The following is a 23243-nucleotide window of genomic DNA, read 5'->3' as shown; positions in this document are numbered from 1 at the left end:
ACTTGCTTTCCGTTCCTTTCTGAATACAGACACCAACCCATCCCTGCTCTTCACATCCCCTGCACAGCCTGGGACATTACATTTATTTCCATGATCTGCCATTTTCGCTGTTGTCCTCGCTTGTTTCTTTACAATACCTGCAGAACTTCTGATGATTCGGCTGTGTAGGTGCGGCTGGCCTAGAACATGAGCGGGTTTATGCAAATGTTGGGGGTGTAACTATTAGTGATCCCAACTGTTATGTCACAGTCAGTGTTATGTTCTGATTCACCTGTTTTTCAGTGGTCTTTTTTATTCACAAGATTTATATAAGGAGGATGAAACAATGGTGTTTGAGGCTCACGGTATGTCATTTCCATGTACAGAACTGTTATTATTTTGCCTTTAAAGTATACTCCTTTGTCAGTCTATGTGAGAGACACATTCAGAATCAGCACATGGTCACTGTCTAGTGGGCTTTGTTTTTAAGTGCGCAACTCTAAGGCTAGAAGGGATACTGTATATATATATATATATATGTACACATTTTATAGGGCACTATTACTATTAAAATGTTAATAAACTGTTGAAGTTTTATGAATTCAGTTGATTAGACATCCTTTTTTGATTATTAAAATTTAATTAAACCATTAAAATGGTATCCAGACATCCCTACATTTGCTGTTTATGCGCATCTTAATGATTGATTACTTAATCAGAATGAAGTCTTTGCATAAATGCCAGATCAGATCAGAATGATGCTATTATGCTGAATTTGGGATTGGAAGAGATAGTGAGGATCCTAAATCTGTTAATAAATAATAATTTCAATGTAAACCTTAAAAACTGACTATACTTTCAGATTTCATTTCAAGCTCAGAAGTTATTTCATTCAGACAGATGGGGAAAATATTGTGGCTGGAGTTAGTCTGCAGTATGTCAAAAATAGAAACCGCTGTCCATCAACTGAAGGTGGATGCTCAGACAGATTTATTGATGTACTGTAGTGGGAGTGATAGAATTTCAGGATGCTGCTGCTTTTTTTTTTTTTTTTTTTTTTTCGTCTTGAAACTAAAGTTAGCAACATGAGAAGAAAGTTGTCTTGTTATATACATAGAGTACAGTACGGAGTTTTCTAACTTTGGTCAGCTGACAGTGGCATTCTCTGATACGAATCACAAGTTTCCTGTTATTATTATAATGTTATGGATGCTAAATGCTGATTTGCATACAAAGAAATTGTGACTGGATTGAGTTTAGTGTATGTGAATGCTCCATTTGGAATCTACAGTTGAATGGAATTGTTTCGGATTAAAAAATCTGTGCATGCAAACATAATCAATGTATTTTGTGCTGTTGTAATCAATATGTTGTGGTATGATAATCTAGAAAATGGCGAGATCATTTAATACTCATTTAAGATTTCTTTATTTGGTATATTTGTTATAATTTCATTTATTTACTTATTTTATTCTTATTTTCATATTAAATGTTCTATCATATTTTTTTTAATGATTGACATTTTATACAGGTACAGCTAGTAGTTGAACAGGCATGTATAATGTATAATATAATTTCTTAAATGCCAAATAGCTAGCAGTGTTTTCAGTTTAAGACTTAACTAGCTTCTTCTATCCTGCCCCCCCCCCCCCCCCCCCCCAGAACACACACACACACACACCATATGCCGATTATGAATGCTGTAATAATTGTATATGGAATTAGAGTGAATTACATAAAGCTTGCTCAATGAGCTTGGAAACAATGGGCTTTATATGAAATAATGCACAACATATGAGAAAATATAATGAAATATAACTCATTACAAGCTAAATTTGCACACACAAAAAAGTCAGTTCTACAGACTTGTGTGAAAAGAAAAGTTTAGGGATCATGGATACAGACCAGAAGACCTACTTTGCATTTGTAATCTTCAAAGAAGTAGTAAATATGCATTTCAGTTCTAGTTATGTTTGCACGTCTCATAACATTAATAGTCTGGTACATGCAACGTGTGTGATTTATTATGTCTCTTGTTGCGTTAGACTGTCTGTGTTTTGTGCAGTAGCTCTTATTCTTCTCTATTTTTATGTCTTCGGTGTGACCTTTGTGTTATTCCCATGCTGCTATTTGCTGAGTGTTAATTGTAAATTAATCTTTGCGATTTAACTTTCACTTTCTCTGCTGTCTCTTAAGATGAGTGGGAAAAATAACGATGTGTGGCACGGTAATGATTTATAAATTGACAGGGCTGATGGAAGAACCCATCTTTATGTACATTAACAGCAGTAGAGCCCCGGTTCATCCAGCTTACCCTGCCAACTATTGACTAATAAGAATAATTCACCCAGATATGTAGCCTAAATTTTGTCACCGTTTACTCATCGTTCTAGACTTGTATGCTGTTTTTATGCCTTTTCTCTGTCACAATTATTATAATTTTTTTATAAAGTTCATAGTGACCTAGCAGTCGTGGCCTAATGGATAGGGACCTGAACTTGTAACCTGAAGGTCGCGGGTTCATGGGGTCACACATCACGTCACTTTCACCAAGTCTGTAAAGTATGGTGGTGTTTTAGTGCAAATTTTTTTTTAATTATTAATTAAAAAATTAAGCTAAGGATTCTGGTTGCCATTTCAGATTTCTTTATTGCTAAATCCTATTCTGAAGGATTTGAATAAATCACATCCATTGCTCATGTAGAAGCTACCGGGAGCGTTGTTGCTCACAATAATTTTTCCTTTTGAAATGTTAATTTTATTCTTAAAATATTACGACTTCAATCTTGTATTGAAATTTAGACTTTAATTTTTTTTATGACTATTTTACTGTCACTATAATGCAACTTTGTTCTCACAATTTTCACTTTATTCTCAAAATATGACTTTATTCTCATGATCTTCTTTTTTTATTTTTTATGTGGCACTAAAACACTGTCACAGTCAAGCAAACAAAAAACAACATCACATATAATCTAATTAGGATTAAAATAATTGTACATTTCTATTTGTATTTCTATTTAAATTCAACTGTAATTTTAACCAGAAAAGTAAGTTTGTCAAGACTTAGCTGGATAGATAAATAGAATGGCTGAAATTCCTATTTTATTTCATTTTTAGTGCTGTCAAATGAATAATCGCGATTAATCGCATCCAAAATAAAAGTTTTGTTGACATAATAAATATACAGAGTACACACACACATTATGTATATATAAATACACACATGCAGTATATATTTTGAAAATATTTACATGTACTGTATATATTTATATTCATATAATTTATATTATATATACATATTTTAATATATAAACATTTTTCTTGCATATGTGTGTTTTTATACATAATATAAACAGTACATTCACATATGTTATGTAAACACAAACTTTTATTTTGGATGTGATTAATCGCGATTAATCGTTTGACAACACTATTTATTTTTATTTTATAATATTTTATTAAAATAAAATAAATTCTTTTTTTTTTTTTTTTTCACATGAGAAGTGCAGATAATTGCATGTCCAAAAGTTTGAGAATAAAATGTGCAGAAAGAGCTTTAGATTTTGTTGCATTCATTGTAAATAACCTGGTCATATTGTTAACTCTTCACTCGTCAGAAAACCTGTCCATTTTCCTCATAATTCATCGTCTTCATTTATGTCGGCTTGTTTATTTCTAACCCCCAGAACTCAATTTCTTTTACGATTGCAATATCTAGGGGCTCAGATGCTCTTCTTTATAACTGAAATGACTAACACAACAAAAATTAGTGTCATAGACCACCTGTGAACAGCAATAAATTAGACAACACGAGTTTTATAGAGCTAGAAATAAAGCTCATACATCAATCGGGTCCTATCAGCATATCCCAACTTGTTCTAATCTAGTTCCTTACAAGCTTTTTCTTCACTGTTTGATAAGCATCGTCTGCTAAGGGTTATTCAACTCGTCAAGTGCTTTTTATCATTGACAACACGCTAACTCCACATGCACGTGGAGATGACAGAAACGCAGCACCTCTTGGCGTATGTGTGTGATCATGCATGCGGACGCAGCCTCGGATTGAAGTGAACCGTCTCGTTGCGTCTTGCTGAGTTGTATGCCCCTGCTCCCAGCACAATGAAATTACATGTTTGTGATCTTCATCTCACAGACGTATTCAAGGCCCATTTATTTGGAATTGCTTTTAGTGTAATCCAATAAAGAAATTTTTTCATTTATTTCCATGGTGAAATTTCTGCTGAGGCGATGTGGGCCAGCATTTCCTTCATTAGCAGTAATAATAACAGTAATAGCAATAACCGCATTAAAGGCAATTATTACACTGATCCTCATCATCATCAACATCAATAATGTCAAAGTGTACAGCACACTGGGCATTAGTCATTTATGGAGAGGATTAAATCGGCAGAATATTATGGAAGGGGGTTAACCGGCAATACACACGAGAAATGAGAGGCCTTCACTGCGAGAGCCGTTCTGTGTTCACTTGGCCTTTTATGTATGAATGCTGTGGGGCGGGCGGTATGACGAATCATATATCACAGAAAGATTCATTTTATACCATGGGAACGGTGTATATCACATTACAGGTATTTTTGCTGAACATTTAACCCCAAAAATTTATTAATTATACTGGATAAATTATAGATAATATAATGCCTATTTTGGGTAATCCACTGAATTAATGATTTTTCCCTTTTTTTTGAAGATGGAACTTGAGGTGTGTGTGTGCGCGCGTGTTTTATTTTATTTTTTCTTCGTCCATCAAGTTCATCAATAATACAACAAAAAATATTCCATTCAATATTTATCCAATATGAACAAATATTTTGGGGTATATTAATAATATATAAATAAATATATAATAACTAAATATGGTATATTGTATCATATAGTTAAACTAATAACTAATATAATGATTTATTTATATAAATATATATACTTTAGGAAATATTAGAAAGATTTAGTGTCAGTAAAAAAAAAAAAAATTTAATACTTTTTAGTAAGGATGCCTTAAATTGATCAAAAGTGGCAAAGACATTTATGATATGACAATAAAATTATTTTTCAAATAAATGCTGTTAGCACAACTGTTATCAACATTGATAATATTAGCAAATGAGCATATTGAAATCATACATGAAAGATCATGTGACACTGTAGACAGGCTGAAAAATTGCAGTTTTAAATTGTAATATTATTTCACAATATTAGTGTTTTTACTGTATTTTTGATCATACGAGACTTCTTTCAAAAACAACTTGCCGACCCCAAACTTTTGTTTTAAAAAGTCATAGTAGAATAGCTGACATACACGCTAGACCTAGACTGCACCTCTCTGTTTATTTATATGCTCGTAAACTGAATAACACAGGCAATTTCTTCTTCTCCTCTCCTAGAAGTCCCAATACACTCCATTTATTTTGGATTGTCTTCAGGCGTTGTGTTGAATATCAGGAACGAGATAACAACAGCGAAGGCAACCGGGTCAGAGAAGTCGAACACACAGGCCGAAACAAGACCAAAGGGACCGGCGATCAGAACATCTCCGCCAACTGGCTACCTACACGGACTCTCTGAGGCTTGCAGGAACACGGATCTGCAGCGATCGTTAGAGCAGCAAACTGTTTCCTGCGCCGGGAAAAAAATAATATTTGAACATTCTCAGGCGCTCCTAAAACAGCTTAAATTGGATCATTTTATTGTGCCGCTCCACCCTGCCAAAATGCCAAGAGAGTGTGGGTCTTGGCGAAGGCCAGCACTCCTGAATCTTCCCCGCGGCCTGGGTGCCCCCCCACCCCTCTGCACTATCTGCTGACACAGAGTCTTGCCCCAGGCCGGAGCTCTCCGCATGGCCAGCCCCCTGCTGGGAAAAGATGCACTGAGCTTGAGAGAGCTGGAGGCGTCCCAGCACACAACTGGCCAGCAAGCCACTCAATGTGTGACACCTCACATATGTGTGCGCCGCCCTTTTATACGGTATGTACGGCACATCGAGTGTTGCTGCCAGTAAATAAATGTAGTTTTGCTTTGCACTGAGTATACTTCATATGTACTGTACTCTTTGTTAAGAGTAAATTTAGCATAATAACAGTTTGTTCAGTTAGTATTTTCATACTAATCGTTTGAATTCAGTTAATTGGAAATTGAATCACATTCCATAGAAATACGGGGAAAAAAACTCTGAAAATATGCATATTTTTAAACAATCTTTATCATTTAGTCATGAATAACAGCAAAGATTATGGCATTGATTAGAAAGTGTAGGAATGCTGTAGGAAAAACTTATTTGGAGTATGGTTCAAATTTGTATCTTTTGAAAGGAGAAAGTTAATAATAATTGCAAAACAGTTTTTTTAACAAGTAATTATCGAATTATTTTACCTGAATGACTCGAGGAAAGATCATGGCAAGGACCAAAATGCTTTGGTCAGAAAGTATAGGAACGCTGTAGGCGTTTTTTTTAATTTTTTTTCCAGGCTTATTTTTAAAACAAATAATTATTTATCTAATTATTTAACCTGAATGACTCACAACAAGTTTTTAAGTTATCACTAATTAGTAAGTTAAATAATTGTCTTGCTAAATAGTCCAAATATCGTTTTATTTTTTGCTGCTACTTGGCAACCAAATAGTTTGACATCCCTCGGTAAAATCAGGTCTTTCAAGTAAATAAGCTTGAATTCAACTCAGTGGACCCTTGAATTGTATTGAAAGTGAAATCCACCACCACAAAAACTCTCTCTCTCTCTAAAAAAAGATCTGTTTAATATGTACTTTGGATTAATATGTTGCATAAGTGTTTATATTGTATTGGAATATAGTAAAAAAAAAAAAAGGAGAAATAGAATTATAATTGCAAAACATTATGATTTCTTTTAGAAACAGATGATCGTTTATCTAATTATTTTACCAGAATGACTCCCAAAAAGTTTTTAAGCATTTTATTGAGTGAAGCACAAATTAGTAAGTTATTTTATTGTTATTGCTAAATATCATGTCAAAAAAAAAAAAAAAACATTTGGTGTTTGCTGTTACTTAGCACCAAAATAGTTTGACAAGGCTTGGTGTTAATCAGAATCATTACAACTTTTTTAACAACTAGTGTGGCCTGAGGCATTTTAACTTAATTCAGGCCCATAAGTAATATTTTTTACCTGTGTTTTAGCTTCTTGATTGCATAACTAGCCTGGAAGTTTAAGATACAAGGTGATTTGCATATATAAATAGTCACGGTCACATATAAAGCACCTTCGCTGGTGTCCTGCAGACTGCAAAACTTCTGAAATTCACACTACAGCATAAAGACATTCGATTAGTCTAGAATAACAACCAGAATATAATTACACATTAGTACTTTTCATTTTAGTAATTTGGTATTAGATCCTTACCGAATTGTAACTTCATATTGTCATTAAAACAGAGACTGGATTTGCCTGATTATATCCAGTTAATGTTGTTTCATTTTGCTTGGCTTTGCTTTTAATCACCCTTGTCAATTTGAAACACTCATTTATCTTTCATCATGTAACCTAAAGTATTTCCATATTTTTCTCAGCAGTCTCCTGCACTTTTTCTCCTTTCATCAAACTTCTCTCATCAGTTCACCATAATTGGCTCATTAGATTTCTGTTAATTAGCCTATAAAGCCTAATGTTTTTAAAGCACCTTGCTTCTTTTCATAGCGCTCTGTTCTTGAACTGTTCTTTTTTTACTTCCATTAGCTCATTGTGCAGGAAAGAGATTTTCAGCATTAGTTTACATTTCTTACATTTTTGAGTTCTGTAGCACATGCACTTTCCCGTAATGCAGCATTGAACAGCAGTGACCTTGTTTGCGTTTCATGCTTTCTTGCCTACAAACAGGAGGAATATTGCATTTAAGCAGTTCTTTCTGTTCAGCTTTGTTGTACGAAACGCATCACATTCCACTGCCTTCCAATTTAGAGTCTCTTTGTACGTGTCAGCCGCTGCGCTCTTCCCTCATATTTAACTGTGAGAAAGTTCTAAGAGTCAGTTTGTTTGTAAAACAAGGCAATTTAAACGAGCAGCTGGCACCAGAGATCAGCGTCTAACAACACTTTTTCTGCTTCCTCCCTGATGCGGTGCAGATCGATGTCTAGACGTACATCTGTTGGTGTGCCCCGCTACTCTTCATGGAACGGTGCATTGAGAGGCATGCTTTGAGAGTGTGTGTGTCTGCTCTGTTTGCACAGACTCATTTAAAAAGCCAGATCCTTCGGAGGGCCGATGAATGACAAATCAACAATCTGTTTCAAGATGCTCCAATCAGTTCCCTTATACTGGTTGACGTTAACCTCCTCTGGTGCCCTCTTTCTTGGTCCACCTATGTGGCATTTGATATCATCTTGCTAAGCTAAATAATATTTGTGACTTTGGAGATTTTGAGATAAATACTGCCGTTTTACTGGTCGAACAAATAATACAAGATGCTCCAAGAGGGATTAACCTATAAATGGTTTACTCATAAGTTAAAGTTGGAAAAAAAGTAGTTTAGCACCACCTTTATGCGCATTCTGCAAACAAAACAGATGCATTAAAGTGTCTTCATTTTTCAGATGCAGCATTGCTTTGAATGTGAAGGCGTGCAGTCCCTTTAAAGCACTACAAACCGCGCATCATTTCCTTTAGCTTCCCTGGCACTCCATCTGCAATCCTAAAAGTATTTCAATTTGACATACCCAAAGCATTTTGTTGAAAATAATGTGTAACACTTTGTGCCAAGTGGCCGATTTGTAAGCCGCTAACTTTCCTTTGACTTTGCGCTTCTGTCTAGGCCTCAGAAGCTGCTTGATGTGAATGTGAACACCGCGTCGGAATCACATCACACTGTGAGTGCAGGAACGCAGCTATTGTTTGAGATTGATCGGGCCTTGGCCCAGTTCTGGAGGCTTTGTAGGGGCCTTTCGCAATTCAGCATCTGTGTGCGACATAGCTGTAGATTTTTCCCCAACTCAACTTGTGACCACATTTTCTTACTTTAGATTGACCCTACTGATCCTTTTTTGTGCTGGAGTGAAGATTAGGGAGTGAGCAAGACAGACTAAGGGGCTGCCAGTGGCTCGGCAAGCCTTATTCATGCCTGAAACCTCCCTCCTGCAACATTCCCAGTTCCGGCCCATGCCAGTGTATATGACTTATGGAGTTTGGGCCTCATACTGCCAATCCCACTTAGAGTGCATTTTTCTGATAAACAAAAGCACATTCAAGCTTTAGCTTCTCATTTCACACTGTGTGCTTTGGCTCGGGGCAATGCTTTCCTGGAGCCCTTGGCCTACAGTCCAAAGAATGGATCCAGTTGGCTTTCCTTTAAAAAAAAAAGAAAAAGCAGCCACATGTGGAGGATTAGACTCCATCTTTCATCCTCCACGCTCTCTACTCGCCCTCTTCTGCCCAAGCCCACTGGCTCCCCCTCAGCGCTAACGCCTCAACTCGAGGGACACCCACACGCGTATCCGCACCTCCAGCTCCTGTCGAAGTTACCTCGGCAGCCTCGGTCCACCTCATCTACGCCCGTGCCGCAGTAAGAACTTCTTTGGCAGCAGCAAAGGCAGAAGTGAGTGTATTTAGGGCACTCGCGAAAGAGAATTTGCATTATCAGTAGCGCGTGTGCTGGTCTACACTGGCCAAATTCAAAGCTTGTAAGTTTGCAAGAAAGTTTCTCCTTTGTTTCCCTTCACCGCCCACTGGCCTTTGTGGATGCAGCCGAAGCATTTACAATTGTGTGCAAATAGTTTGGAAACATGTTAAGTACACCATAGTATGCATATGGTGCTTCAAACAAAACGATTGTTTCGATTAACATATTCCATATTTTAAATGCACATAACCACATGAGAAACCCGCACCAGATGGAATGATAGAGTGGTGCATGACAAACATGACTCTTAATACACCCACTATTAAAAATGCTGTGCCCCTGATCAGACAATAGGCAACCCTATTCTAACCCTTTGTCTTCAACTCGATGGGAATATCAGAGCGGTTATTAGAGGAGGATGTGAAATGATAGCTATGCTGCAGGTTGACCCCCGGGGCATGGGCTGTCTCTGGGAACAGATGTGCCACCCACTCGCAACAGTTGTACTCTTTCCACAATGCCCTGGTGGGAGTATCTTGGGCAAGAAGAGGACAGAAGACAATGCTTTGGGTAAACTGCTTCGCCGCTTGCGATCAGGACTCGGGTGCATCTTAGGCAAGGTCTCGGAGGTCAGAGACTTTCTGGCAGGTCAAACTTCAAGGCCGAGTGTGAATCTGTTCAAAGGGATCTGTGGAAGCAATAGTGTATTTTTTTTTTTTTTTTTTTTTTTTTTTGCCGCTTCTGGAAAGTGATCAGAAATGACCATTTGCAGAGTCCATGTATTCGGATGCGACTTACCAAAGGCCAGTCTCAAGACTAAGGTGCAATGATATCCACTTCTAACGTTTCATTCCCACATCATTAAATTGGATGCACTGGGTGACAGCTTGACTCTTGGGGAACATGGCCAGACTGATGAAATGAGATCATAAGCGAGATAAGCGTTGTGAGTGCAGGGACTAAGTGGAATGAACGTTGTTGACACATGAACCGAGCAGTTGCACACGACTTTGTGCGGAATTCGTGTGTCAATACAGTCGCTCATTTTCTCTGATCCCTTCGCACGGTCCCACTTCGCACCGGCTTCCCTCTGTACGCCAGCGAATGAGAGTGGATTATTGGAGTCTTTGGGTTTGCAATCACCTATTTCTCTGAACTTCCTCGTGTCTTTTATTTCCAGGTATATTGTTCTTGAACGGGGATCCGTGCCGCTTATTTATTGTATTAGGGAGCAGTAATTGTGTTTTATTGTCCGGGAGCTTTATTGGATGTTTTGCCAAAACCCAGCAGGTTATCTGTAGATAATGGAAAACTTCCTCACAACTGCTGAACGATATGAAGAAATTACTTATTAAGAGTCGCCCCCCGCATTTTTTCCATATTCATTAGACAAACTTTTTGTGTTGTTTTGCCATTTGCTAACGAATCTCAGCTACAAGCTGAATAAAAGGCTTGAATTTTCCAGCTTATCAGTGTTTAAGGTGGGTGCGCTGCTTCACGTCCTCGGTGGCCGTTCCAAGGAAGGCGAACAGAAGGGACCGCTGCTGCCGAATGCACATTGATCAGCTTCGCCTTCCTCCCCCTTCTTATTTATTTAATCTTTTCAGAGCTAGATTTGTAGATTCATTCAAACTCTTGAGATCCCGTGTGTGTTATTCCCAGAGGGCAGAAATTAATTCCTCCTCCTTGTCGTTGTCCTCCTCCTCCTCTCTTTCAGCACTAAGGTGCATTGGGCTCTCTTTCTCTCCCCTCCGAGAGAATGCCGAAGAGGAGGAACCAGTCCTGAGGGAATCTTGTCTATATAGTATTTCATCCATACTTTAATCCGCTGCTATGTTGAATGGTTCATAGGGAATAAAAGACAAAGCTTTTGTTTATGATTCTAATATTAGCCTCTTGGCATTTCTTACATAAATGAGAGCCTGCCCTACGGCAACTCTATTGATTTCCCACATCCAAAAAAGTCAGCCTCCGTCCTTACAAAATAAGGCTCAAGAGATTATGAGGAAATAAAAAGCGAGCCGGGCTATATTTCTGTTATTTTGTCAGAAACGGATTGACCGCTAATATGAATAATTCAGCCTGCAACTCCATTTTGTGGACTCTGTAGGTTTGGTAAGAACCGTCAGGGAAATTTGTCCCAGATTCGTTAATAATGAGAGCGGTGGTAATGATTGTATAAATTAGATACAAAAGTTAGTTATTAAGCTCGTCAGATGTAGCTCCTTCTCGAAGCATTATGGGGTTAGTCCTTTGTTTTAAATGCACGTGCACTTTATTAGCGTTTCTGTCGGGTAGGTTTTTTTGTTTTACTTCACAATGAACAAAATGTATTTAAATCCTCGCCGTACAGACACATCAGCACGTAATCCCGGTCATACGTGCGGCTCATTTCTGACATGCAAATGAACGTATTAATAAGCTAATAAACATCATAACTTCAGCACGGCGTCTTTATTAGAATCATTAAAAAATATTAAACGTAGATTACACCTCCTAATGCATAAGGCATTTGCATTTTAGAAAACGAAGGACAAAAGCTCCCTGGTTCTTTTATTTTGAGGACGCGCTTGGCAACCCTGAAATCAGCGACAGGTCTTAGAATGAAAGAACGACAGGAAAAGATAGAACTGTAATCCCAATCAATGCACTTCATAAAGCACCTTCTTCCTAAAATGTGTGACTAATGTGCACAAATCTCTGGGTTTAAAAGCTGTCAGCGGAGATGGCTAGAGTTGTTGCTTTGCCATTCATCTCCGCAATGTAATAAACCGACTCGTTTGTTTGTTCTGTTTGCTTTCTTCCTTTCGTTTTGTCTTTCGTCTGAGCAAATATACCTTGAGGTCTTGTGTAGGGTTTCCCTTTTCAAGCTGAGGCTCGACAAGCCTGCGTGCTTCGTGCTTCCTTAATGACATTAAACAGGAACATTTAAAGGGCTTTCGGCGAGAGCCGCATTGTCTGCTCTGAAGGCTTCCAGAAAGGGCTTTTATTATGTTGTGGATTTAATGCCAGTGTGTGCTACCTGATAACATTAAAGCAGAGAAGAACGAAGCAGGAATATTCCCACGCTGGCAGAGCTTCAAGAATATTGACCACCAACAGGATTTCAGATGATGCCGGGCATGTAAATTCATGGGAACAGAAGCGCCTGATTACCGCCAATGCAGAATTATATCTGGGGAGGTTTAATTCATTAGCTCTCATTTCTTTTTATCTAGCTTTTGAGTGCGAGGTTAGCGTGCCGGTGCCGAGCTGGATAAATATTGTTTGTTGTCGTCTTCCAGATGGATGGATGGATGCGGTAGACGCTCGTGCCCTCCTCGTTTTGCCCAGCTCTCCTGTTGATCTTAGAGTTGAATTAAAAGGAGCGAAACAATGACACATTAGTGAAGTATTGTATTCCCCGGGGTGCATTAAATGCGTCTTGCTTTGTTTTAAAACTCATTTAAGCGCCTCAATCAGGGAACGTCGAATGTGAACTTGTTCAGGTGTGCTTTTGCTTTTCACTTTTTAGGAGATGAAGTAAATTAAACTGATAAAATGAAGTTTACTTCCAGCTGAATGGATCCTTCCCGTAAAGCTAGGAAAACTAGTCATTTTCACCGGCGTGTCGGAGGGAGAAATAATGACAGTGTTTCGGACTTGTTTGATCATCCCTAGCAAATCTGAATGGTAAATTTATTCCGCAGGTGTTGCACATGGAATAATGTTTTAGCATAATGAGGATAAGATGTTGAAGGGGTGCAGTACTCAGACGCTCAGTGTTTTAGACACAAAAAGCCCCCCGTCATTGATCCATGCTGAAAGCCAACGATATATTCGCTCCAAGGTTGTTGTTAACTATCAAAAGTTGCGTGTGGTGTTTTTTGCAGGAGTGAAGATTCATTTGCAGGTTGTATAATTGCAGGCACTCCACTCGTGCCCTTCTCATTGCGGCAAAGGCCTGAAACATACTCTACGCAGATACGTCAGCGCAAAGGCTTCTTCGAGCTCAATTTCTTGCAGGTCAGACGCAAGAATGTGCTGCATTCTTAGTGCTTCTGAGCGGTGTTAAACTTGGTATTAAAATAAACTTAAATGGCCAGTTTTCTCTTTCAGGTCAACTACTGTCAAGCAAGAACTAGAAATCCGTTTGTTTATAGCCAGCTACCTTAATAATAATAACCAACTTTTGGCTCTGTTGCCTCTGCTGGTAGATGTTGTAACTACAGGTAAAAAAAACACTTTTCACTTTTCAAACCTGTTCAAAAATCTGATGAACTATAATATTTTGCATGCATTCATATAAATTACAAATATTTTTGTATAGTATACTGTTAATGTTTTAACAGTGCACTTTCCTTTTTTTCCCAGATACAGAGTGACTACTGTACATGATATTTGCCGCCTAAGTGATTGCCTAGAAAAAAACTAAAACAGAACTGAACAAAGATGGCAGCATAATGGCATTTGAAAGTAACTCTATCACCCCCTTGACATTACGAAGGTACAGCGTTTGAAATATGTTGCAAGTGATCCCTTTTACATTTATATTTGTGTAATAAGTTTATTTATATTTTTATATTATTAAAATATACTAGCATAAATATTGGGCCAAATCTCAGGCAACAACGCTACGATTTTGCTATCTGAGACAAAAAAAAACAGGACTATGCAAGAAAAAATATATATATTAAATTATATATTATATTATATCATAAAAATGTAATTTGAAATAAATGTATAAACAAAGTTATATATAAGTATTTATTTATATTCATATATTTATATTTATTTATATTATATCTGTTATTAAAATGTAAATCTACACTGGGCTTCAGACTTCATCCAATCAGGGACGATGCTCATTCGCTATTTTAGTCTAAAAACATTGCATCAAGCAGATGAGGTGCTGAACTCATGGTTGATCCCACGTGCGTTTATCTCGCTCATATTACTCTATTAGGCCGGTAATAGGAAGCAGAGCTAGTAAAGACCCAAGCGCGGAGAGCAGTGTCTAGAAATCTCTCCACTTGGGTGTAAATTACAGAGCCGCCTGGGGTGTTCTCTACCGTCTCTCACTGGCACCTTTCCCTGTTTCATCTGCACACACACACACACACACACACACACACACACATATACATGCACAGGTACGAGACAATGACTATTACCCCACACACCTGGGTTCTGGGCCCCACAATCTTCTTAATATCTTTTAAATCTTCACATAAGGTATGCCTTCCATAGGGCTTACAATACCATTTGCTCTAATAAACTCTTTTGGCAGAGGTGCATGCAAGCTGCTTCCGTGGCCCCCAGAGAAAGGAACGTTACACGGAGGGTGAGGCATCCCAAAATATGAGGATAAATCGCAGGTAATCCTGCAGGACCGGCGCCCTGGTAATCAACACTCTTCCAACTGGAAACATTTTACAATTCTTCATCTTAATTTAACTTCTCTCTCTTTTTTTTAATGCCATTCCTTTACCTGGTAATTCTTAGCAGCGGGTGCAATCAATTGCACTGGCGTTTGAAAGGAGAGGCTGCGGAAACGCGAAATAGAGAGCTTTTAAAAGGGTGGGGGCGATAAGCAAATCAAATTAATGACAATGAGTGTTTGTGGAGAGAAGGCAGGCAGAGAGCTTGTTTGAGCCCATCGTGCGTGCCATGTTAAACACTTCACTCGCTGTGGAGGGGCTAATCCAGTCTCCGACAGCTAGCTGATTATACGAATAAACTACACACGTTCGCCGCGGAGAGAAAGGAGCATCCCTCGTTAACGTTCAAGCTCACTCCAACAAGGAAGTAATTAAGACGCCACCCCTTCCCTCCTGCAAACCAAAAAAAAGGAGGAATGATTTTAAGTGTTGTCTAATAGACCGGCTTGAAGGTGTTTATTTTATATTGTGTCGGTGCAGAAGTCATTATGCGGCTGAAGAAGGGCTTACAGGGAGCTAAACGTGGTGTGGCACGGCGAGGCAAGTTTGCGGTTGTTGAGTAAAGTCAGATGGCTCGGGGCTCGCCTGCGACACTCGCTCTGCGATGCACTCCAGAGTTGCAGGAGCATATGAACTGTCGCTTGTTGTTTTAAATAATAGATTGCCTCCCCTAATTTCCTGCCTGATATTTTTGGCAGAGTCAAGAGTCTTTTGGATGGGCAGCATCTGTCAGACCTCGGCGCAGGCCAAGAAAACATACCCCACCCGAGCTGTAAGAGAAAAAAAGCTTGTGTTAAGCTTGAATATTGCGACAGTCGGTGCTTCAGGAGGCTGATGAAACAGAACTTTTAATAGATTTCAAGAAGTTTCCAGTCCTCTTTGAGTACTTTTCTCGTTTTAGTTTTGCGTGGAGCGTGCGTGCGTGCGATTGAGGGTTAAGTAGTTTAACAGTGATTACAGTGGAGTGATATTTGATTATTATCTCCTGAAACGGCAACTCCTCCGGCTTTCTGTTCTCTTAACAATAGTTTAATTGTTAGTTTGGACACCCACTCAATAGACAGGCAAAATGAAGAGCAGTAATGGAAAAGAATTATGGGGGGAATGGCATAAAATGAATACATTTATAAAAGCACCTGCAAGTCTGTTTTTTATTTTTTATTTTTATGAAATATATTTTGATTAGCCACGAGAGCATCTTTACTGTGACCCATTCAATCAATAACACGTTTTGGAATTTGTAAAGCGCCTTCACAGAGCTTTATTTATAATGAGTTTGATCATTTTCTGACGACCACTTTGCACTCATGCTGCAGTGTGAAATGAAGCTCAGATAAAAGTAGTTTCTCTGATTCTCGGTGTGTAACAGTTTTTCATGCAGAATATTGTTTTTGCATTTACATTCAACAGTGAAATTAGGCCTAAAACTTAGTTTATAAATATTAAGAATATATGGAGTGTGCTGTGTATAGTATTAGATAGATAGATAGATAGATAGATAGATAGATAGATAGATAGATAGATAGATAGATAGATAGATAGATAGATAGATAGATAGATGTATTTTATTATATGTTTAAAGTTAAAATTAAACTACACATTTTTTAAAGTGATTTGATAAAGTGCATTTTTATAATTAAAATGTTCTAATCATATTTTGATATAAATATATAATTATATTTTTATTATATAAATGTAATATATTTTTAAAACAGTTTTTTAAATATACTTAACATTTAAACTATACATATCATAAGCAAGCAGTATGATTTATTTATTTATTAATTATTATTATTTTGGTTATTTATTTTGCAGTTCGCTGTTTGCAATTTGTTCCTTCTCACTCTTCCACACACTCCTCTCCCTTTAAAAATCAGCAAATTGGCTGTTCCTTGCATAGTTTTTTTTTTTTTTTGCATGCCATTTCACAAGCAAAACATAAGCATAGCAACAAAAACATTAGTAAGTTTTGTTTGCATTAGATGCTTTAGTTTCCATTACTTGTTTTTCTGTCTATTTGGTCACTGTATCGTATTATTGGTGCAGATTTCTGTTCTCGGGTCATTTTGAGTCTTAATCTGTTCAATGAGTGCATGATTCACTGATGAAGTAATTTTGGTGTGTGTTTCAGTCTGATCAAATAGATGCAATATAAAATAGCGTTGACTCTTAATCGTCAGTATACTGTCGCTCCCGAATAGCAGTGCAGAAAACACTGATGCGCATGATTACGTGTCTTTGCACACAGAAAGCTTCAGTAAAGACAGACACCATCCGTTTCTTCTCTGGCCAGAGGCTAACGTCCCGCCCCCTTGGCCCCGCTAGGGCCAGAATTCCTCCACGAGTGTGTGTGCGAGTGAGCCACGCTGGGATTGCTTCAGACAAAGGTGGCACACTTGCCAGCTGCATCCCTATAGCACCTAAAGCGGCACATTTGTTCCCCTTCCTCTCTGCCTCGTCGGTCCACCAGGGTGGCGTCGGCCCCAGCGCTGGAGTGGGGCCCTCAGGAGACTGGAGAGTGAATAAAGAAAACATTTTTCATGCTTTTTTTTCCACCTAATGCCTTTTCCAAAAAAAAAAATATTGCGGGCTTCCGACACAGAAGGTAAGGTTTACGAAATTCTGAACGCTTGTTTTGGAGAGGCTTGTTGTTGGTACCTGATTCTTCTCTCTCTTTTTCCCCCCTCATCTCCCTTTAAAAATCAGCAAATCCATTTGCTAAACAGCTGCACCTCTGTACTGAACAGATAACAACCTGGGCCAGCCCAGCTCTGCAGCGAGTCAAGGCTGATAGGCCCAAATCTCTGGCCTTTTTTTTTAAATGCTAATGACGGAGGAACACGTCCCAAGCCAAAAGCGCTCTTGTAGATCTGTCAATTGCTATTTTGACAGATATTTGCTTGTAAGTACACACAACAGTTGTTCCCCGTGTCTTATCTGCGGCGCTGCAGAACACTGACCTACATTGCATCAAGCACAATATGATGCACAAACCCGCGCTGCTCAATACCATTTTTCGTTTTCACCTTAAAAAGCGGATGGAGCTCAATGAAATGGCTGGAAATCCAATAAACAGAAGGTATTCTCTCCCAAATAAGAAGTGTGTCATTTAAAAAAAAAAAAGCAGAATCTCTCTCATCTGAAAGCATTTGAATGCCTTCTCAAGGGTTTGTGACGAGTAAATATTGAACATAAAGATGCAGCTGCTCCATTTCTCTCTCACTTACACACATATACGTGTACGGCAGAGGAAGGGAGTAACAGATTTCAGCCAATTTGTATTTTTTGTCACTTTGCCTATTTGGCTTTTGCCATCAGATCCCTGTATGGTTTTTGAATTGTGTTTTGTTTGTAAATGAACGCAATTCAGTTACACCCCCACAAAGAGGTACGAGTGTTGTTATATAGTAACGTAGTAATTTCCACCTAACGTTTACAGTTTTAGATAGATAGATAGATAGATAGATAGATAGATAGATAGATAGATAGATAGATAGATAGATAGATAGATAGATAGATAGATAGATAGATAGATAGATAGATAGATATTATTAGTATTAATTTGGGGTCTTGCATGGCATGTAAAAAAAACAAAAATTAAATGTTTTTAACATTGATAAGTATTATTTTTATTTGACTATATTTAGGATTTATTTTTATTTTTTGTCAATATATTGAAATATTTAATTATTTAATGTAATGTTTTTTAGAGGCCATGCGATAGCTTTGTTTTGTCATGATATTATAATAGTTAGTTCCTGAATATTGGTAAGTTTTGGCCTTGTCTTTTGTAGAGCTAACTATAGGTTGAGGTCCCCAAAAACACAACAGATGCCAAAAAATAATGCATGGCCTTCATTGGCTTTCGTACGTTATTTTTGCATTTGTATTTTGTGCTGCTATGAATTTTGAATTCATTTCAGTTCAAATCTGTTCTCACAAAAGAACCAGCACTGCGTATTTACGCACAAGATTCATCCCAGCTTCAGTTCCATACTAAAAATCAATGGACTCTTTGAGGAACCATTGGTTACAGCTGAAACACCACTAAAGATCTCACTCTCTTTGTTTCAAAGGGAACATGGGAATCTTTAATGGTTTTTCCCATCTCTAACTGTAAGAACGTAGGGGGAAAAATATCCAGCCTTTGAATAATGCGCAAGGTAAAGAAAAACATGAAACTAGCCCTTGAGAAAGAGGTTTGAGGAGAGTAAACATTTTGTTCCCGCAAACAGCTCGATGCCAATCAGCGATTAATGAGGTGTAGTTGAAAAGCAGCGGCTGAGGGAAGTTAAACTGAGCTGAATTAAGGAGTAATATCATCCTTCACGCAGGTGCTCGCCGAACGAATAACCGCTTTAATTACTGTTATTCAATCATTGCCTTTTTTTTCGTCCTCCACCCCCTTTCTCTCCCTCCATCTCTGCTATGGCATTATAATTTTTTCTTGTCAATTCACAAACGCCTGTCGCAAGACAAACGTGTGCGCGGCTGTCGGCGGTGCACGGCCATATGTGACCTAAAAACACTTCCTCAGCGAGCGCACATTGTTCAGAGCTGTGAGGAAATGCACCTACAGTCAGTCTTCAAACTCAGTAAGCTGTTATCTCGGTTTCGCGTTATCTGGCGGAGGAGCGCGAGTTGCCCTTTGATGGGCGCATCTGCACGTGATATGTGCTCACCATGCAGAGGGTGGAGGCGGGCGGGCGGGAGAAACGAACACCTGCTACTGTATTCAGCTCCACAATGGGGATCATTTAGTTTAAGACACGCTTGTTCGGTCGGGGACAAGAGGAGGGGTGCAACTCTGTCGCCTCTAACAGGTTGGACGACCCTGGATGCTAGCGGGGCGTGAATATGCTTCTGCTATTCAAATGAGAGCGCTGCGAAAGAGCACAGCATGACTCTCTGTCTACCTCTCTACCTGTCTGTCTTTCGTTTTAGTTTTCTGTCTTTAATTATCTCCCTTTATCTGCTTATTTGTCTGATTGTATGTCTGTTTTTTATCTATCTGTCTGTCTGTTTTCTTAGTTATGTCTGTCTGTCCATCTATCTATCTGTTTGTCTTTATATCTATCTATATATCTGTCTATCTACTCTATATCTTGTTTTTCTGTTTTTATCGGTCTGTCTGTATTCTTAGCTGTGTCTCTATATCTGTCCATGTATCTGTCTGTCTATATATCTGCCTGCCTGTCTACTGTCTCTCTGTTTGTATATCTGTCTGTCTGCTGTCCATTTAGTCTATCTGTCTGTATATATGTGTCTGTCTGTCTGTATATAGACAGTCTGTCTTCTGTCTGTTTATATATATGTCTGTCATCTCTGTCCATTTGTCTGTCTACTCTCTGTCTGTTTATATTTCTTTCTGTCTACGCTATGTTGTGTATCTGTCTGTCTTCTATGTCTGTTTCTCTGTCCACGTTATCTGTACATCTGTCTATCTGTTTATATGTATCTGTGCCTGCTCTGTCTGTGTGTCTGTTTACTCTTTTTGTCTGTCTGTATGTCTACTTGGTCTATGTCTGTCTACTCTGTATGCTCTGTATGTTTGCTCTGTCTGTCTTGTCTGTCTGTCCACTCTGTCTGTGCTATCTACTGCATCTATGTGTCTGACTGTCTTCTGTGTCTATCTGTATATTTTTTTTTCTGTCTGTTTATCTATCTGACTCTCTGTCTACCTACCTACCTACCTGTCGTTCTTACCATCTCTTCCTCTCTTTCAGCAGTAAAGTACTGTTGTTCTCCTCAGTAATGTACAAGGCACTCAAAGGTGATCAATCACTTTCCAGAATGTGCTGTATATTCAGTGTTGTGTAAGGTCAGGTGACTCTGAGATGTTTGAGGAGTGAGGTCATGATGTTTAGCAGCGTGCGACTTGAGTCAATTAACACTAAACAAACGAGGTGCCTGTGTAAGGATGAGTCTCTCCGGAGCCGAGCGCTGACAGGCCCCTGCTCCCGCGGGAGAGCTGATAGAGATGTTATTACATGGCAGAGGAGCTTCCCTGATGCTCTCAGCTCCTGTTATATAATATCTGAGCATGATGAGTATTACATGTTATATGTCAAGCATATGCTGTGAAAATCATATGATATGTCACTCAAATATGTCACTTTTATTTTTCTCTATTGCATATACAGTGAGGTCTAAAACTTTGAGATCACTGTATGTATCTCTCTCTCTCTCTCTCTCAATGTGAATATGTATATATGTGTATTACCAAAAAAAATGCATTTCACGACAGGTATTTGCATATATTCCACAAGACAAAATAATAAATGAATTTATTCTAATTAGGCGGTTTGAACGTTGCCATCCCATTGGTTCTTCTGATGGTGTGTGACTTCATTAATGATCAGCTGCTTGAGTGTTTTGTGATAGTTGTGCATGAGTACACCTGCTTTGTCCTGACCTGTGAAGCTTACATTTACAGTACATTTATGCTTTCGGCAGACACTTTTATCCAAAGTGACTCGTGTTGCATTCAAGGTATGAATGTTGCCATATTTGAGCTCTTCCCAGTGGTGGCTGCATGATATTGAGATACAGTTTTTGGATGATTGTGTAAATTGCTATTATTTTGTCTTCTGGGAAATATGTGAACATCTTACTGCCCTTCAGAAGCTACAAGATATTTACATATTTCCCTGATAAGATATTTCTCATATTTCCAACTCCTTTTAGAGCCATTAAAAAGTGATTTATTGCACCTTTGAATATCTGTATGGTGTTTCTCGTTTTGTGGCGTTCTCTCCCTGTCACAAACACTCATGTCTCCAGGGCTGAGCTGAGACAATGCAACCTTACAGCTACCCCCCTTGGACCACCAATACTCTCCTCCCAATGTTACAATCACAAATTTTGGGGCTTATGTCTTAACTAACAATGTACTTACAACTCCAAAACACACACACACACACACACACACCTGTGATGCATGCAGACACCCACACACACTCGTACATAGACATGATCTGAAAACAAAGCCCTTCCATAGCGAGTGTCACTGCCATCCGCTTTTGTTTGCCTGTCTTCACAGAAACATTTTCATTCAGAAAAGACTATTGTTTTGCTGTTGTTTTCTGGAAATTCAGAGTAGCAATTTGTTCATCTCACCATTGAATGTTTCTGCTTGTATGCATTTTTGCAGCAGGCTTTTTTCCGTTTTACCCTGTAAGTCTCTTTTGTCTAACAAGATTAAATGATTTTTGAAACAAAGTTTGATCCTTGAAATCAAAATATGAGTTGTTGTAGTTTGTAACGCCACTGAAAGCGTCATGCCCATACATTATAAAAAGTTTTGCCAAATTCATTGCATGCTTGCTGAAATAGAGAACAATGCAACATTTAGTGCTCGTTTCTGTTTACATGTGTTGAGTCTGTCTGTTTTCTCCCACAGTGGAAGACACTGGCTATGATCGGAATGGCATACTAGTCATACTATAAATGCAGTATGCATTCTGTGTGCAGTATGTAAATTGTCTGGAATGCCAAGGTGACATACTACATTTACCAACATGTGCAGCAGAGAATACAGTACATTACACAATGCAATGCACTTGACTCCATTTTTCTTAAGTGATGTCACAATTTTAAATCTCCTCCTTAACTCATTATTTAATTGGATTTCCAAAAGTGATTTTATTTTTTTATACACAAGATTTGATTAAAACAAAATATGTTGTAAGAAAAATCTGTATTAAAACGTACTGGTAATTTTTTTGCGAAAAATTAGCTGTTAATTTACGGACCGCTATTTAACCCTAAAACCCACACAATAAAATGCGTACTTAAAAATACTCGTAAAACACCTGTGAATATGATATTAACTTCAGGTTAACACCGTATATTGGGTCCTATTTTTGTTTGGAAAGTCTTGACTCATTGGACTGGACTGCTAAATTAAAATATTTTTATACAATATAGGATTAGATTCAATTTATGAAGTCATTCCAATGCAAAAATATATAAATAAATATATAAATTATAAACATCGTTAAATCAAGATACATTTACTTGATTATACATTTAAAATATGAGGCATTGTTTTCTGAGAAACTGAACAAAATTGAGTTTATGCTTACAAAAATAACAATTATTTGTCATTGGGGTATGAAAACGTATTTTTCTCTTTGAATTAGGTCCATTTTTATCAACCCTTTGCATTTTGGTTCTGTTTTAACCAAACTCGCTTTGTTTCCATCCACATACTTTGGCAAATTTAGGGAAATTGCA

This window comes from Barbus barbus (assembly GCF_936440315.1).
Source record: "Barbus barbus genome assembly, chromosome: 12".
NCBI classification, from domain to species: domain Eukaryota; kingdom Metazoa; phylum Chordata; class Actinopteri; order Cypriniformes; family Cyprinidae; genus Barbus; species Barbus barbus.
The sequence above is the reverse complement of the archived record's forward strand: the minus strand, read 5'-3'. Positions refer to the sequence as shown.